The 13,422-nt window shown below is 46.2% G+C and overlaps 1 protein-coding gene across 4 annotated transcripts in view; it reads left to right on the top strand.

Annotated features, from left to right (window-relative positions):
* LOC119969424 (solute carrier family 12 member 5) overlaps positions 1-13,422 on the top strand; it is a 1,634,719-nt gene that overhangs the window by 1,568,450 nt on the left and 52,847 nt on the right. The gene's annotated exons all lie outside the window — the stretch shown is intronic.

Raw genomic sequence — 13,422 nt, 5'->3', positions numbered from 1 at the left:
TCAGTCTCACTGTGATCCTGTACGTTGAGTGTGATCACCTTGTCACTGTCTTCGCATGCAGTGGGCAGAGGTGCATTGTCTTCTTCTTGTTCCTGTGAGCGTGTTGGACTTTCATAGTCCGCTCTTTCTTCTTGTTCCTGTGAGCGTGTTGGACTTTCATAGTCTGCTCTTTCTTCTTGTTCCTGTGAGCGTGTTGGACTTTCATAGTCTGCTTTTTTTTCTTGTTCCTGTGAGCGTGTTGGACTTTCATAGTCCGCTCTTTCTTCTTGTTCCTGTGAGCTTGGTAGACTTTCATAGTCTGCTTGCGGTTGCTCAGGTACAGCGAGTTTACCTTCATGGTCTTGTTCATGCTTGGTGTCCGCCCGGGAGTGTTTGCTTGCATCCCTGTTGGCGTCTTTCATCACTCGCACTGTGGAGCCTGTCATCGCTCGCTCCGTGGAGTCTTCCTGTGCTCTCTGTGTGGCGTCGTCTTCGTCTTGGGTATTGCTGTCATCCAATGTATCGACGAGCTGCCATGGCACCATGGTGTTGGATTCATCCACCATGAGTAGAGTCGTGTTGAGCTTTGCAACGGTGTCGCTGATGCTGTGATCAGCATGTCCAAATAACTCCTCCATGTCTGAGTAGTATTCTTTGAAACCCATTTCATCTTCGTTGGCTTCTTCTACCACGAGTTGATTCGTGTTGAACTTTGCGACCGTGTCGCTGATGCTGTGATAAGCATATCCGACTGACTCAGCTGTGTCTGAGTAGTATTCTCCGAAAACCAAATCATCCTGGTTGGATTCTTCTACCACGAGTTGATTCGTGTTGAACTTTGCGACCGTGTCGCTGATGCTGTGATAAGCATATCCGACTGACTCAGCCATGTCTGAGTAGTATTCTTTGAAAACCAAATCATCTTGGTTGGATTCATCTACCACGAGTTGGTTCGTGTTGTGCTTTGCGACCGTGTCGCTGATGCTGTGATAAGCATATCCGACTGACCCAGTCAGGTCTGAGAGGTAATCGTCGAAAAACAAATCATCTTTTGTTGTTTCGGAATTCTTTTTGTTCGCTTCACTGTGTGTGGTGAAGGCAGCTTTTTCCAAGGTTTTGTGCAAGTTGTTTTTCACTGTTGGTTTAAGTTCAGGCGTTTTTCTATGTTCTGAGGCAAGAAAATTTGGTTTTACCACTTTAAGTGTCTTGTTTTCAATTTTCGGGCATTTCCCTTTTAAGTGGGCGTGGTCAGGATTCTCAGACGTCATGACGTCACGCGTAGGAACGACTTGCACATGCGCAAATCGGCTTTCTTTCCTTGTGCGGTTCGGTGTCCATTGCGCCTGCGCGGCTTGCGCATGCGCATTACGATCCGCGACCGACACTTTTTTTGAATGCGCATGCGCGGCTTGCGCATGCGCATAGCGATCGGCACCGCGATATTTTTTGAACTGCGCATGCGCGGCGTCCGGTTCCGGCGCATGCGCATAACGATCGGTAACGCGATATTTTTTAAACTGCGCATGCGCGGCTTCCGGTTCCGGCGCATGCGCAGACGCAATTTGTAGTTCTTTGCTTACCGGAGACTGCAAAATGTGCTCCGACGCCATTTTTTCGCGGATTTCAGCGATTTTTCTGTCCCATCTGGACTGGATTTCTAAAAGTTGTAAGTTACCTTCTCTTCCCGATCTGGACTGGGTTTCAGCGTTTTGGCTTTGTGAGAAATTCGTGTTATTTCTTCTTTTTGATCTGTTCTTTGCATTCGCGATTTCTTGTTCTTTTCGTGATTTTTTAAGTTTTGCATCACTCAGTCTCTGTGCAGTTTGGACTCTGAGTATGTCTTGCTGTTCAAATTTCTCACAGTACTCTTCAAATTTGTTTAGTACCGTTTGTAAGCTGTTTCTGTCTTCACCTTTTGAGTATTTAAATCCATTATAAACTTTCATAGCTTCATTTCCTTCGATGAGAATTGCTATTTTAATTTCGTCTGAAGCTGCTGCTGCATCATATGCTATGATACCGAAATCGAACATTTGTTTAAACCTTTCCCAGACACTTCTTACTTTTCCAGTCGTGTCCAGGTGAAGTGGGTATCCAAGGCACATCCTCTCATCAGCAATGTATTCCCAAGTCGAATGTCCAGTAGGAGATTTCCATGCCATTCGTGGTTGAGATTTCCATGCCATTTTTTTTTGTTTTCTGTATCTGCAGCTGAGTTGTCCTGTCATAAGCGTCTGAAATCACTCCTGGGTACCATGTGTTGTTCCTCGTGTCTTAATAAAGCTCGTAGTCTCAAGTGTGGAGAAGATGCTTTATTGTGAGTTCGTTCAGTTTCCAGAGCTCGACCTAGAACTACCTTCCAGTGCTAACTACCAGCTTTGCTTGCTGTGTCCTGCTTACCAGCCCGCTTGCTGTGAAGAGTGATTCCTCACTTCCTGTCCTGATGTATTTATATGGCTCTCCCGTGCTCCCTCTAGTGGTCGCTCAGTTGTGTTGCATCTGGTTAACTTGTGATCACCACAGTTTGTGCATTCGATTATATTACTCACTGTGATTATTGCATTGAAAATGTTTTTTGGTAAGTACAAAATATATTTCGCCCCTTCGAATATTATATTCCGAAATCCATAAAATTCCAAAATCCGATACACACTCGGCCCCAAGCATGTCGCATAAAGGATGCTCAACCTACATATTATTTCTTAAATGTGGGAACTGTAGGGCATCACAGTGGCGCAATGGATTAGCCCTGCTGCCTCATGGCGCCAAGGTCCCAGGTTCGATCTCGGCTCTGGGTCACTGTCCATGTGGAGTTTGCACATTCTCCCCGTGTTTGCGTGGGTCTCGCCCCCACAACCCAAAGATGTGCAGGCTGGTAGATTGGTCATGCTAAACTGCCCCTTAATTGGAAAAAATGAATTGGGTTCTCTAAATTTATAATTTTAATAAATGTGGAAACTGAAACTGCACATAGTATTCCAGATGTGTTCTCACTAAAACCCTGGTCAACTGTAGCAAGACTTCTTTATTCTTGTGCTCCAATCCCCTTGCAATAGATGCCACTTGCCATTTACCTTCCAAATTGTTTGCTGCACCTGCATGCTAACTTTCTGCATTCATTGCACAAATACCCCCAACGCTCTTTGAACATTGACAATTACAGGTTTCACATCTTTTTTTAAATATTCTGCTTTTTCATTCTTTTGACCAAAGTGAATAACTTCACACTTCCCTGTATTATATGCTATCCACCATCTTGTTGCTCATTCAACTAACCTGTCTATTTCTCTTTGGAGATGGTCTGTGTCCTCCCCACCATTTATCTTGCAACCTAGTTGGTATCATCAGCAACCTTAGATACATTGCTCGCTGTCTCTTCATCCAAGTCATTAATATAAATTGTAAATAGCTGAGGCCCCATGCACTGATCTTCGCGGCACTCCACTATTCATTGCCTGCAAACTTGAAAATAAAACCCGTTAATGCTTGCTCTCTTCGTTCTATTCATTCATTAATCCTCTTTCTATGCTAACATATTACCCCCATGAAACCTTATTTTTCCTATTAACCTTTTGTGTGGTATCTTATCAAATATCTTTTGGAAATGCAGGTATACTACATCTGCTGGTTCCACTTTATCTATCCTACTGGTTACAGCATCATAAACTCTCAGAAACTTGTCAAATGGGATCTCCCTTTGGTAAAACCATGTTGACTTGTCCTAAGCATATTATGCTCTTCCAAGTGCAATGTTCCGACTTCCTGACTAATGGATTCCAGAATTTTCCCAACAACTGATGTTAGGCTAATTGGTGTGTAGTTCACTGCTTTTGTTCTCCCTCCTTTCTTGAAAAGGTGTGTAAGATTTGCCAACATCCATTCTGATGGGGGCATTGCTGAATCTAAGGAATATTAAAACATCATAGCTGGCACGCCCACTATCCCTGAAGCTATCTCTTTTAAAACTTAGGGTGTAAGCCATCAGGTCCTGGGGATTTGATGGATTTTAGTCCTTTACATTTTTCCAATATTTTATCTCTGCTGATATTGATTTTCCTAATTTCCTCTTTAAGCTGCTAGGTTACCATCGATTTCTCGTTAGGAACTTATGTCTTCCACTGCGAAGACAGACACAACATATTTGTTCAATGCCTCCACCATTTCCTCATTCCCCATGATAAAATCCCCTGTCTCTGCTGCAAAGGACCTTTAGCTACTCTCTTCTCTTTTAGGTTTACAAAAGCCCAAACAATATGGGCGAAATTCTCCGCCCCCCACGACGGGTGGGAGAATAGCGGGAGGGCCTTCCCGACTTTTTTGACGCCCTCCCGCTATTCTCCCACCCCCCCGCCGAAACCCTGACACGAATCGCTGCCGCCGTTTTTTTACGGCCGGCAGCGATTCACAGCTGTTAGAAGGGCCGAAGTCCCAGCCCTTTACGACCTTTTTACGAACGGCAAACACACCTGGTCCTGCCGTTCGTAAAAACGTCGTGACCACCTGGAAAAAAATAACCATGGCACCGATTGGCACGGCAGTACCACGGCCGTGCCAAGGGTGCCATGGGCCCGCGATCGGTGCCCACCGATCGCGGGCAGCGGGCCCGATGCCCGCGCACTATTTGTCCTTCCGCCGCCCCGCAGTATCAATACGCGGGGCGGCTGAGGGGCAACCCGGACCGCGCATGCGCGGGTGGCGTCTTCCCACCTGCGCATGCGCGGCTGACGTCATATGACGCGTCAGCCGGCGCTAAATCCGACAAGCGGGTTTAACGATTTTCGTTAAGCCCGACTTGTCGGAGCCTCCGACGTCGGGCTGCTAGCCCCGACGGGGGACCAGAATCGGTCCCCCGTCGGGAAGGGGCGCGATGCCGTAAAACCCGCCCGGGTTTTACGGCGGTTTGACGATTTTTCCCGTTTTGGGAGAATTTCGCCCAATATGTTTTTATAACACTGGCTGGTTTACTCTGATCTTTTATCTTTTCCCTTTTTATCAGCGTTTTGGTTGTCCTTTGTTGGTTTCTGAAACATTCCCAATACTCAGACTTCCTACTGTTTTTTGCAGCATTGCAAGCCTACTCTTTCGATCTATCCTTAACTTCCTCAGTGAGCCCTGGATGGGTCCTTCTTGCTGAGTTTTGTTTTGGAATGCATTTTTGTTGAACATTTTGAATTGTTTCTTTAAATATTTCCCACTCTTCCCTTACTTCTATAACCTTTTGTCTACTTACCCAATTCTTGGCCTCCCCCAGTTCTCCCCTCATAATATGTAATTAGCTATGTTTACGTTTAAGGTTATTCTTTGCGATGGGAATACTTCACTTTCACGCTTGACATGGGATTGAATGGTATGATGACCATTATTTCCCAGTGGATCTTTTACATTGCTGATTAATTCAGCTTCATTACATCGTGTTTAGCGATTTTCCCCTCTCCTCGCCGATGACACCACAAGGTGCACGCACACCAGGGGTGGGAATCTCATTTAAATGGATTATAATAAATTCTAATATTATTTGCAGGCCTCCTGCCACATGATGCCCCCTCCTTAAATATTCATACTCACGTCGGCGAGGTTTACAATAACTTTTAAAATACCAGATTCAGCCGAAGGGATTCCTCTGAGGGTGCAAAGGAGGAGATGGACATACCTGGGCACTGTCCCCTGGCATAGCCCCCCCCCCCCCCACCGACACCGTCCTGGCACAAGTTGGACCTGTACCAGAGGGCAGGCCTCGTGGTAGTCCCATGGGGGTGGGGGGTGCAGGTTTTCATTTATGTTTAGTGAGGTGGGAGCACAGGCAGTGAGGGAGAAATGTTCAGGCAAGGGGGGAGTGGCCCTGAGGGAGATAATGCTGGCAATATTTCCTCGGTTTTGGGCTGGGGAGGGGGCGTGGAGACCCCAATGATTGTCGGGGGGCAGAATTAGATAAATGATTTACCTCTATCTGTGCCACTAGTTCATCTATCTTATTGCAGATGCTTTGTGCATTCAGATGAAAAACATTTAATTTCATTTTATTACTTAATTTTACTTCAATTACCTCATTCACTGTTGTGCATTTTTTGTTAAACTGTTTGTTCCTTCTTGTCCCACTCTGCTTGTCTTTACCTACATCAGCATACTGTTCCGATACCTGGACATTTCTCTCTGGGTTTCTAAGTCTCCCTTCACCTGAACCCCGCCACCTCCCCACGAATGGCGCTTTGCAAGGGGGCTTTGTGTGGTTCACAGGCATTCTGCAGCCTTGCCTGCCACCCCAGACATAGATCAGAGACAGCCATAGATGTTGCCGAGTGCCAAGCTGGGCTGGTTAATAGGCTCGCCTTGGTTCTCTTGGAATTTGTTCAGGTTGTACTGTTAAATATTAGGCCCGGTAGTATTGTGCCTCACACCCTCACCCATACCCCATGCATTCCAACTCATGCCGACCCATGCCTGACTGGCCACCCCCAATGGACCCTCATACTATCCATGCCATCCAATTCCCTCCATCCGCCCAGAATTACCTCTTATATTCTCCATGCCAACTCATTACACTTCCGTACCCATTCATAGCAACATCAGCATCTAGGAGTAGGAGTAGGTTATTCCAGCCCTTCAAAGCTACTCTGCTTTTAATAAGATCATGCCTGCTCCAATTCTGAAACCCATGACTCCATTGTCCATGAAAAATCTACCTGAGACATCCTTGAAAAAATTAAATGACCCAATCTCGGTATGGTGGCACAGTGGTTAGCTCTGCTGCCTCATGCTCCAAGAACCAGGGGTGCAATTCTCCCGCCCCCCCACGCCGGGTGGGAGAATCGCTGGGGCGCCGGGCGAGTCCCGCCATGCCGCTCCGGCACCCGCACGCGATTCTCCGGTTTTCACTCCAGCGTCGGGACTTAGTCTCCCTATGGGACAATCTCGCCCAGGGTTGAATTCCAGCCTCGGGTGTCTGTCTGTGTGGAGTTTGCATTCTCCCCGTGTCTGCTTGGGTTTCCTCCGGGTGCTGCGGTTTCCTCCCACAGTCCAAAGTTGTGCAGTTAAGGTGGATTGACCATGATAAATTGCCTCTTAGTGGCCAAAGGTTAGGTGGGGTTACTGGGTGACAGGCATAGGGTGGAGGTATGAGTTTAAATAGGGTGCTCTTTCCAAGGGCCGGTACAGACTCAGTGAGACAAATGACCTCCTTCTGCACTGTAAATTCTATGATTCTATGAATCTCCACTGCTCTCAGGGAAAGAGAATACCACAGACTAACGACCCTCTGAGAGAAAACAAAATTCCACTCATCGCCGTTAAAAACGGAACCTTTTATTTTTAACCTGCATCCTCCTAGTTCTGATCCCTCCCACAATTGAAAATATCCCAGTATCCACCCTTTTAAGTCCCCTCAGGATCTTAAATGTTTCAATAAGATCACCTCTCATCCTTCTAAACTGCGGTGGGTAAATGCCAAATCTGTTTAACCTTTCTTTATGAGCTAACTCCTTCATCCCAGGAATGAGGCAAGTGAACCTGCAGTGAACTGCCTCTGACACAATTATGTCCTATTTCAAATGAAATGAAAATTGTACACAGTACTCCAGTTGTCGTTTCACCAAAGCACTGTACAGCTTTTTAAAAAATGTATTAATTCATGGGATGTGGGCGTCACTGGCCATCCCTGACAGTATTTAAGTGTCAACCACATTGTTGTGGATCCGGAGTCACATATAGGCCAGACAAGGGAAGGATGATAGATTTCCTTCCCTAAAGGACATTAACAAACCAGATGGTTTTTTTTACAACAATGGAAAATGGTTTCACAGTGATCATTAGTCTTTTAATGTTCGATATATATTGAACTCAAATTTCACCACATGCTGTGGTGGGATTTGAACCCAGTTCCCCAGAGTATTACCCTGGATCTCTAGTCCAGTGACAATACCACTATACCACTGCCACTACACACTGCAGTAAATCTTCCCTACTTTTATATTCAATTTCCCTCATTGGCCCTAGAACATAATTCTCTAAGAAACTGTCCTGAATACACTCTATGAAGTCTTCCCTTGTCAATCTAATTCATCCAATGTACATGGAGTTTAAATTCGCCAACAATTATTGCAGTGCCTTTCTTACATGTCCCATTTATTTCTTCAGTATAATCTGTCATACAGTGTAACTACAGTTGGGGGGCCTATGAATTATACCTACAAGTGACCTCATACCTTTCCTATCTCTACCGAAAATAAATCAACATCTTGCTCTTTCAAGCTAAGATCATCTCTCACTAATGTACTTAGTACATCCTTAATTAACAGAGCTACCATACTGCCTTTTCCAAGCTCCCTGTCTTTCCAAACTGTCAAATATCCCAGCCTTGTACACCATTCAACCATATCTCCAGTCCCACCCGCCCAAGGTCACTGAACCCTTTAATGGTCCATTAAATTACCCGTCCCGCCCATGACAATTCCTGTGGCGGGCAGGATCAGAAAAGTTACCCCATTTATTTCTATCTGTGCTAAAAATGCATCCATTTTGCTACATTGAGATACACATAACTCTGCCTTTTTAGCATTTTTCCAATCTCTGGCCTTATCTGCTGGTGCATTCTTAATTTTGTGTGCTCTGTCCCTTCCTGATATACACCGGTTATCATTACCCAACTCGCTATCCTGCACTATTACCATGTTTTTCCCTTTAATTTACAACATCTTCCCTCACATGATCTCTTCCCCTCACTATTTTGTTTAAAGCCCTTTTTACCACCCTCGATATGTGACTCACCAGAACACTGGGTCCAGCACAGTTCAGGTGAAGCTCATCCCAATGGTACAGCTTCCTCTTGCTCCAATATTGTTGCCAGTGCCCCATGAAACTAAATCTATTTCTTCCACACAAGTCTTTAATAATCCAGAGATTATTACCTTTGAGGCTCTGCGTTTCAATTTTTGCCCCTAGCTGTTCGTAATCCCAAAGCAGAACCTGATTCCTCGTCCTATCTATTTCATTGGTACCCATGTGGGCCATGACAACTGGATCCTCCATCGCCCACTGCAAGCTCCTCTCCAGCCCAGAGTAGATGACCCAAACTGTAGCACTAGGCAGACAACACAGCCTTTTGGACTCTTGCACTCAGGTTCAGAGAACTGTGCCTATCCCTGAACTATACTGTCCCCGACTACCACAGCATTCTTATTTACTCTCCCCGCTTGACTGGCTTCCTACACCATTGGGTGCCATGGCATGTTCTCATCCACCCTTCCATCTTTCATCCATACAGTCTGTAAGAACCTTAAACTGTTGGGCAATTGCAAGCGCTGAGGCATCTTCACTTCTACTTTCCCAACTCCCTTATCTGCCTCTCTCGCAGTCACACACCCCTGTCCCTGACCACTGGCCAAATCAGAAGACCCGACAACAAGGGGTGTGACTGCCTCCTAAAACAAAATCTCCATGTAACTTCCTCTTTCTTGATGCAGCACAATATCAGAAGATTGGTCTTCAGATCATTAACTCTGAACCACGCTCCTCAAGCTGCAGACGCTTACTGCAAGTATGATTGCCATGGTCACACTGGCTTCCACCAGTTCCTATACATTGCAGCTGTAACACATCATCTGCCCTGGCATCTTCATTGTGAGTTTTCTTTTCTTGGGTAATTTGTAATTAATAAACCCTGCTACTACTAATAAGCTTTAAAAGTAAAGCTTACTGATAACTTACCTGAGTTTCAGGAGATTCCAATTATTTTAATGTCATATGTACCCTCATTAAAGTTTCCATTTTAAATATGGGAAAAGGAGAAAATGTTCAGCAGCCAATCACTTACCTTCTTTAAAATTTTCTTTGGAATATTCGGAACTCGCAGACTGCATGCCCCCCCCCCCCCACCCCCGCCTCCCGTCTACTGCCTCCCCCAGCATTTGCTCCCCCCCCCCCCCCCTCACCCACCACCCCAACAGTTCTTCAAACTCTTGCTGCTGTCGCTAGGTTACCCTCTATTTCTGGGGAGCAACTTATAACTTCCACAGCTACTTATAGAACATAAGGCGGAATTCTCTGACCCCCGGGGGGGTCGGAGAATCGCCCGGGGCTGGAGTCAATCCCGCCCCCGCCGTGTCCTGAATTCTCCACCATCCGGGATTCGGCGGGGGGTGGGAATCGGGCCGCGCCGGTCGGCCGGCCCCCCGCGGCGATTCTCCGGCCCGCGATAGGCCGAAGTCCCGCGGCTGACAGGCCTTTCCCGCCAACGTGGTTTAAACCACCTCTCTTACCAGCGGGATTGGCGGCGCGGGCGGGCTCCGGGATCCTGGGGGGGGGGGTGGGGGGGCGCGCAGGGCGAACTGATCCTGGGGTGTGCCCCCACGGTGGCCTGGCCTGCGACCGGGGCCCACCGATCCGCGGGCGGGCCTGTGCCATGGGGACATTCTTTTTCTTCCACCCCCCGCCATGGCCTTCACCATGGCGGAGGCGGAAGAGACCCCCTCCCCTGCGCATGCCGTCAGCACCCGCTGATGCACCGGCGCATGCGCGGACTTACGCCGGCACGCAAAGTCCTTTCGGCCCCGGCTGGCGTGGCGCCAAAGGCCGTTCACGCCAGCCGGCAGAGTGGGAACCACTCCGGCGCGGGCCTAGACCCTCAATGTGAGGGCTTGGCCCCTAAAGGTGCGGAGAATTCTGCACCTTTAGGGCGGCCCGACGCCGGAGTGGTTTATGCCACTCCGACACACCGGGACCCCCCCCGCCCCGCCGGGTAGGGGAGAATCCCGGCCTTCGAACATAGAACAGTGCAGCACCGAACAGGCCCTTCAGCCCTCGATGTTGTGCCGAGCTTTGTCCGAAACCAAGATCAAGCTATCCCACTCCCTGTCATTCTGGTGTGCTCCATGTGCCTATCCAATAACCGCTTGAAAGTTCCTAAAGTGTCCGACTCCACTATCACAGCAGGCAGTCAATTCCACACTTTAACCACTCTCTGAGTAAAGAACCTACCTTGGACATCCCTCCTATATCTCCCACCCCGAACCTAATAGTTATGCCCCCTTGTAACAGTTGCATCCCCCCGAGGAAATAGTCTCTGAACGTCCACTCTATCTATCCCCCTCATCATCTTATAAACCTCTATTAAGTCGCTTCTCATCCTCCTTCACTCCAATGAGAAAAGCCTTAGCTCCCTCAACCTTTCCTCATAAGACCTACCCTCCAATCCAGGCAGCATCCTGGTAAATTGCCTTTGCACCCTTCCTATAATGATGTGACGAGAACTGCACACAATACTCCAAATGTGGTCTCACCAGTGTCCTGTGCAGTTGTAGCATAACCCCATGGCTCTTAAACTCAACCCCCCTGTTAATAAATGCTAACACACTATAGGCCTTCTTCACGGCACTATCCACTTGAGTGGCAACCTTCAGAGATCTGTCGATATGAACCTCAAGATCTCTCTGTTCCTCCACATACCTCAGATCCCTGATGTTGACCCTGTAATCCGCATTCAAATTTGTCCTACCAAAATGAATCACCTCGCACTTATCAGGGTTAAACTCCATCTGCCATTTTTCGGCCCAGCTCTGCTATCGATGTCTCTTTGCAGCCTACAACAGCCCTGCACCTCATCCACTACTCCACCAATCCTAATGTCATCAGCAAATTTACAAAGCTACTTCAGGTTGAAAGTAGATTATAAAAGGGAGCTTTTGACTGAGAACTTTTGAACTTTGCTGCAACGTCCATGTTTTAAAAAGTTTCTTGTTTTTTGTTTTGTGGACTCTATTTGAACTAAACTCCTAAGGTCTCACTCTGGGTAGTGTCCTCTCCATCAGTCCCCTTATTCTCACCATAAATTCTCTACAGAACCATGGACCCTATATTAACTATGACATGTGTGGAAAAGCTGAACAAATAGCCATTCATAACTTTCTTTTAAAAACTGATACTCCACTTCCATAAAAGTGTCAATCAACCAGACCTTTAAAGTATCGATAGCAGGAATTTGATACCTGTTTATCTGATGTAAGGGTATTTGACAGGATGAATGCTGATAAAATGTTTTCCCCTTGTGAGAGAGACTAGAACAAGGCGTAACAGTTTAACAATTAAGGGGTCTTCCATTTAAGGCACAGATGAGGAGAAATTATTTCTCTTGGAGGGTTGTTACTCTGTGGAATTCTCTTCCCCAGTGATCGGTTGAGACAGGATCATTGAATAGTTTAGGGCTGAGTTAAATAGATTCCTTATTGACAAGGGAGTCAAAGGATATAAGGGATAGTCAAAAAAATGGAGTTGAGGCCAGAATTAGATCAATCACGCTCATATCAAATGGCAAAGCAGGTTCAAGCGGCTGATGAGCCTATACTTGCTTCAATTTGTATGTTTGAATGTATGTTCATATGTAAATAAACATTGAGTCAATGACAAAATAGATCTGATGAGAAGAACTGTCAATCAAGCAATGTTTTCCCTTGTGAGTACCTGTTTCAGCAAACTAATGAAAGTCTGGGCTCTCAGCCATGACGTCTCAGGAATTTGGCCCAAATGTTTCAGGTTGAAATATTTCTTCAGAACTAATTGATGTTAGAGGTAAGCAGTATTTAAGAAACCACAAATCCAAGGGAGGAGATGGGGAAGGGTGTGAGGGTCAAGAGGGAAAGGGCAGCAAAAGAAGAAAATGGAGCGATTTCTAATGAGTTGGAAAATAGGATTAGTTAACTGGCAGAAGTGGCTACATACTTAAAACATAAGGAAGGACAGGGCTAATTTTGCCATTTAATCTCTCCTATTTACCTTGGCAATACTGAATGTATGACATTGTATTTTCTCCTCTGTTATAGTATAAATCATACAACACCAGGTTGAAATCCAACATGTTTACTTGGAATCACTAGTTTTCAGAACGCATCTCCTTCATCAGCTACGCTCCGAAAGCTAGTGACTCCAAATAAACCTGTTGGACTTTAACCTAGTGTCGTAAGACTTCTTACTGTACTCACCCCAGTCCAACGCTGGCATCTCTACATGAAAGTATAAATTCTTTGTGGTCTTACTTGTGTACCACCGCCAATAATTAATTTTCTGTGTCAGCTAGTCTGGCATATTTCAAACAAAACAAATCACATGTAGTTAAATACATGCATGTAGTTAGACATGTTGTTGGTGCATGCAAATACAAAACCAACTCCTGCCTAAATTATTTGTATATTTTTCAACCTCGTGGGAATTTGTTGAAACATTGGCAGTGGACTTTGCACCTCACACAGCTCCCCTACCCTCATTCACCATCTTGGTGAAAGCTAACCCCAGCCCTTTGCCCTGGGTCAGGCTCATGTACTGCTGACAGGCCTTTGGTGACACTTCCATCACTACTGGATCACCCAGTGGAGATGAAGAGTGGCTACAATGTCTGCTTTGGTGAAATTGTTTCTTTAACTTGGCCACCATCAATATCCATTCTCCATTTAGCATAGTTTC

This window comes from Scyliorhinus canicula, chromosome 7 (genome assembly GCF_902713615.1).
Source record: "Scyliorhinus canicula chromosome 7, sScyCan1.1, whole genome shotgun sequence".
In the NCBI taxonomy this organism is placed as follows: Eukaryota; Metazoa; Chordata; class Chondrichthyes; order Carcharhiniformes; family Scyliorhinidae; genus Scyliorhinus; species Scyliorhinus canicula.
The sequence above is the reverse complement of the archived record's forward strand: the minus strand, read 5'-3'. Positions and strand labels throughout refer to the sequence as shown.